The sequence below is a fragment of the Phyllobates terribilis genome, unplaced genomic scaffold, assembly GCF_046119375.1.
Source record: "Phyllobates terribilis strain yellow unplaced genomic scaffold, ASM4611937v1 Scaffold_2__4_contigs__length_985480577, whole genome shotgun sequence".
Taxonomy (NCBI): Eukaryota; Metazoa; Chordata; class Amphibia; order Anura; family Dendrobatidae; genus Phyllobates; species Phyllobates terribilis.
The window spans coordinates 579,754,796-579,760,795 of record NW_027362762.1 but is presented as its reverse complement, the minus strand read 5'-3'; positions in this window follow the sequence as shown (position 1 = coordinate 579,760,795).

Here is a 6,000-nt window from a genome sequence, read left to right as displayed (position 1 = left end):
CCAGAGAAATAGAACTGTGGTTTTGCACTTCCACAGGTCAAATCTCTGTATTATCCTGCTTTTGGCATTTTTTCCATAAAGAAAACCTGTAATAGTGTCTCCCTGACTGTTCAGACACCAATATATCTGTTTAAATGAGTCTGGTGTAGGCCATAGAAATAGAAGTGTGGTTTTGCAGTTACACGGGTCAAATCTCTGTATTATCCTGCTTTTGGCAATTTTTCCGTAAAAAAAAACTGTAATAGTGTCTCCCTGACTGTTCAGACATAATTATATCTGTTTAAAAGATCCTGGTGTAGGCCAGAGAAATAGAACTGTGGTTTTGCAGTTCCACGGGTCAAATCTCTGTATTATCCTGCTTTTGGCAATTTTTCCGTAAAAAAAAACTGTAATAGTGTCTCCCTGACTGTTCAGACACCAATATATCTGTTTAAAAGAGTCTGGTGTAGGCCAGAGAAATAGAACGATGGTTTTGCTGTTCCACAGGTCAAATCTCTGCATTATCCTGCTTTTGCCATTTTTTCCATAAAAAAAACCTGTAATAGTGTCTCCCCGACTGTTCAGACACAAATATATCTGTTTAAAAGGGTCTGGTGTTGGCCAGAGAAATAGAACTGTGGTTTTGCAGTTCCACGGGTCAAATCTCTGTATTATCCTGCTTTTGGCATTTTTTGCCGTAAAAAAAACCTGTAATAGTGTCTCCCTGACTGTTCAGACACCAATATATCTGTTTTAAAGAGTCTGGTGAAGGCCAGAGAAATAGAACTATTGTTTTGCTGTTCCACAGGTCAAATCTCTGTCTGTTCCTGCTTTTGGCATTTTTTGCCGTAAAAAAAACAGTAATAGTGTCTTCCTGACTGTTCAGACACAAATATATCGGTTTAAAAGAGTCTGGTGTAGGCCAGAGAAATAGAACTGTGGTTTTGCAGTTCCACTGGTCAAATATCTGTATTATCCTGCTTTTGACATTTTTAGCCATAAAAAAACAGTGATAGTGTCTCCCTGACTGCTCAAACACCAATATATCTGTTTAAAAGAGTCTGGTGTAGGCCAGAGAAATAGAACTGTTTCTTTACAGTTCCACGGGTCAAATCTCTGTATTATCCTGCTTTAGGCATTTTTTACCATAAAAAAAAACGTATAATAGTGTCTCCCTGACTGTTCAGACACCAATATATCTGTTTAAATGAGTCTGGTGTAGGCCAGAGAAATAGAACTGTGGTTTTGCAGTTCCACTGGTCAAATCTCTATCTGTTCCTGCTTTTCGCATTTTTTCCGTAAGCAAAAGCAGTAATACTGTCTCCCTGACTGTTCAGACACCAATATATCTGTTTAAAAGAGTCTGGTGAAGGCCAGAGAAATAAAATTGTAGTTTTGCAGTTCCACAGGTCAAATTTCTGTATTATCCTGCTTTTGCCATTTTTTCCATAAAAAGAACCTGTAATAGTGTCTCACTGACTGTTCAGACACAAATAAATCTGTTTAAAAGAGTCTGGTGTAGGCCAGAGAAATATAACTGTGGTTTTGCATCTCCATGGGTCAAATCTCTGTATTATCCTGCTTTTGGCATTTTTTGTCAGAAAAAAAGCAGTAATAGTGTCTCCCTGACTGTTCAGACACCAATATATCAGTTTAACAGAGTCTGGTGTAAGCCAGAGAAATAGAACTGTGGTTTTGCAGTTCCACGGGTCAAATCTCTGTATTATCCTGCTTTGGGCATTTTTTGCCTTAAATAAACAGTAATAGTGTCTCCCTGACTGTTCAGACACAAATATATCTGTTTAAAAGAGTCTGGTGTAGGCCAGAGAAACAGAACTGTGGTTTTGCAGTTCCATGAGCCAAATCTCTGTATTATCCTGATTTAGGCATTTTTTGCCTTAAAAAAGCGTATAATAGTGTCTCCCTGACTGTACACACACAAATATATCTGTTTAAAACAGTCTGGTGTAGGCCAGAGAAATAGAACTGTGGTTTTGCAGTTCAACGGGTCAAATCTCTGTATTATTCTGCTTTTGGCATATTTTCCGTAAAAAAAAAGTAATATTGTCTCCCTGACTGTTCAGACACCAATATATCTGTTTAAAATAGTCTGGTGTAGGCCAGGGAAATATAACTGTGATTTTGCTGTTCCACAGGTCAAATCTCTGCATTATCCTGCTTTTGGCATTTTTTCCATAAAAAAAAACCTGTAATAGTGTTTTCTCGACTGTTCAGACACAAATATATCTGTTTAAAAGAGTCTGGTGTAGGCCAGAGAAATAGAACTGTGGTTTTGCAGTACCATGGGTCAAAGCTCTGTATTATCCTGCTTTTGGCATTTTTTCCGTAAAAAAAAACAGTAATAGTGTCTCCCTGACTGTTCAGACACCAATATATCTGTTTAAAAGAGTCTGGTGTAGGCCAGAGAAATAGAACTGTTTCTTTGCAGTTACACGGGTCAAATCTCTCTAATATCCTGCTTTAAGCATTTTTTGCAGTAAAAAAAAACCTGTAAAAGTGTCTCCCTGACTGTACAGACACAAATAAATCTGTTTAAAAGATTCTGCTGTAGGCCAGAGAAATAGAACTGTGGTTTTGCAGTTCCACGGGTCAAATCTCTGTATTATCCTGCTTTTGGAATTTTTTGCCGTAAAAAAAAGCGGTAATAGTGTTTCCCTGACTGTTCAGACACCAATATATCTGTTTAAAAGAGTCTGGTGTAGGCCAGAGAAATAGAATAGTGGTTTTGCAGTTCCATGGGTTAAATCTCTGTATTATCCTGCTTTTAGCAATTTTTGCCTTAAAAAAAAACTGTAATAGTGTCTCACTGACTGTTCAGACACAAATATATCTGTTTAAAAGATTCTGGTGTAGGCCATAGAAATTGAACTGTGGTTTTGCAGTTCCACAGGTCAAATCTCTGTATTATCCTGCTTTTGGCATTTTTTCCGCAAAAAAAAACAGTAATAGTGTCTCCCTGACTGTTCAGACACCAATATATCTGTTTAAAAGAGTCTGGTGTAGGCCAGAGAAATAGAACTGTGGTTTTGCAGTTCCACAGGTCAAATCTCTGTATTATCCTGCTTTTGGCATTTTTTGCCGTAAAAAAAAACTGTAATAGTGTCTCCCTGACTGTTCAGACACCAATATATCTGTTTAAAAGAGTCTGGTTTAGGCCTGAGAAATAGAACTGTGGTTTTGCAGTTCCAAAGGTCAAATCTCTGTATTATCCTGCTTTTGGCATTTTTTCCATAAAAAAAACCTGTAATAGTGTCTCCCTGACTGTTCACACACAAATATATCTGTTTAAAAGAGTGTGGTGTAGGCCAGAGAAAAAGAACTGTGGTTTTGCTGTTCCATGGGTCAAGTCTCTGTATTATCCTGCTTTTGACATTTTTTCCGTAAAAAAAAAAACAGTAACAGTGTGTCCCTGACTGTTCACACACCAATATAACTGTTTAAAAGAGTGTGGTGTGGGCCAGAGATATAGAACTGTGGTTTTGCAGTTCCGTGAGTCAAATCTCTGTATTAATTTGCCTTTGGCATTTTTTCCATAAAAAAACTGTAATAGTGTCTCCATGACTGTTCAGACACAAATATATCTGTTTAAAAGAGTCTGGTGTAGGCCAGAGAAATTGAACTGTGGTTTTGCAGTTCCACGGGTCAAATCTCTGTATTATCCTGCTTTTGGCATTTTTTGCTGTAAAAAAAAAACCTGTAATAGTGACTCCCTGACTGTTCAGACACCAATATATCTGTTTAAAAGATTCTGGTGTAGGCCAAAGAAATAGAACTGTGGTTTTGCAGATCCACGGGTCAAATCTCTGTATTATCCTGCTTTTGGCATTTTTTGCCATAAAGAAAAACTGTAATAGTGTTTCCCTGACTGCTCAGACACCAATATATCTGTTTAAGAAGTTTCTGGTGTAGGCCAGAGAAATAGAACTGTGGTTTTGCAGTTCCTCGGGTCAAATCTCTGTATTATCCTGCTTTTGACATTTTTTCCATAAAAAAAACAGTAATAGTGTCTCCCTGACTGTTCATTCACCAATATATCTGTTTAAAAGAGTCTGGTGTAGGCCAGAGAAATAGAACTGTGGTTTTGCAGTTCCACGGGTCAAATCTCTGTATTATCCTGCTTTGGGCAATTATTCTGTAAAAAAAACCTGTGATAGTGTCCCCTGACTGTTCAGACACCAATATATCTGTTTAACAGAGTCTGGTGTAGGCCACAGAAATAGAACTGTGGTTTTGCAGATCCACAGTTCCAATCTCTGTATTATCCTGCTTTTGGCATTTTTTGCCACAAAAAAAAACACATTTGTGTCTAATCAGTCATGGAGACACTATTACTATCTGTTTAAAAGAGTCTGGTTTAGGCAAGGGAAATAGAACTGAGCTTTTGCAGTTCCACGGTTCAAACCTCTGTATTATCCTGCTTTTGGCATTTTTTGCCGTAAAAAAAAAATAGTAATACAGTCTCCCGGATAGTTCAGACACCAATATATCTGTTTAAAAGAGTCTGGTGTGGGCCAGAGATATAGAACTGTGGTTTTGCAGTTCCATGGTTCAAATCTCTGTATTATCCTGCTTTTGGCATTATTTCCATAAAAAAAACTGTAATAGTGTCTCCCTGACTGTTCAGACACAACTATATCTGTTTAAAAGAGTCTGGTGTAGGCCAGAGAAATTGAACTGTGGTTTTGCAGTTCCACGGGTCAAATCTCTGTATTATCCTGCTTTTGGCATTTTTTGCGGTAAAAAAAAATAGTAATAAAGTCTCCCGGATTGTTCAGACACCAATATATCTGTTTAAAAGAGTCTGGTGAAGGCCAGAGAAATAGAACTGTGGTTTTGCAGATCCACGGGTCAAATCTCTGTATTATCCTGCTTTTGGCATTTTTTTCCGTAAAAAAAGCAGTAATAGTGTATCCCTGACTGTTCAGACACCAATATATCTGTTTAAAAGAGTCTGGTGTAGGCCAGAGAAATAGAACTGTGGTTTTGCAGATCCACGGGTCAAATCTCTGTATTATCCTGCTTTTGGCATTTTTTGCCATAAAAAAAAACAGTAATACTGTCACCGTGAATGTTCAGACACCAATATATCTGTTTAAAAGAGTCTGGTGTAGGCCAGAGAAATAGAACTGTGGTTTTTCAGTTCCACAGGTCAAATCTCTGTTTTATCCTGCTTTTGGCATTTTTTCCATAAAAAAACTTGTAATAGTGTATCCCTGACTGTTCAGACACCAATATACCTGTTTAAAAGAGTCTGGTGTAGGCCAGAGAAATAGAACTGTAGTTTTGCAGTTCCATGGGTCACATCTCTGTATTATCCTGCTTTTGGCATTTTTTGCCATAAAAAAAATCCTGTAATAGTGTCTCCCTGACTGTTCAGACACCAATATATCTGTATAAAAGAGTATGGTGTAGGCCAGAGATATAGAACTGTTGTTTTGCAGTACCCTGGGTCAAATCTCTGTATTATCCTGCTTTTGGCATTTTTTCCATAAAAAAACAGTAATACTGTCTCTTTGACTGTTCAGACTCAAATATATCTGCTTAAAAGAGATTGGTGTAGGCCAGAGAAATAGAACTGTGGTTTTGCAGTTCCACGTGTCAAATCTCTGTATTATCCTGCTTTTGGCATTTTTTGCCATAAGTGAAACCTGTAATAGTGTCTCCCTGACTGTTCAGACACCAATATATCTGTTTAAAAAGTCTGGTGTAGGCCAGAGAAATAGAACTATGGTTTTGCAGTTCCTCGGGTCAAATCTCTGTATTATCCTGCTTTTGGCATTTTTTCCATAAAAAAAACAGTAATAGTGTCTCCCTGACTGTTCAGACACCAATATATCTGTTTAAAACAGTCTGGTGTAGGCAAGAGAAATAGAACTGTGGTTTTGCAGTTCCACGGGTCAAATCTCTGTATTATCCTGCTTTGGGCATTTTTTCTGTAAAGAAAACCTGTGATAGTGTCTCTCTGACTGTTCAGACACCAATATATCTGTTTAAAAGAGT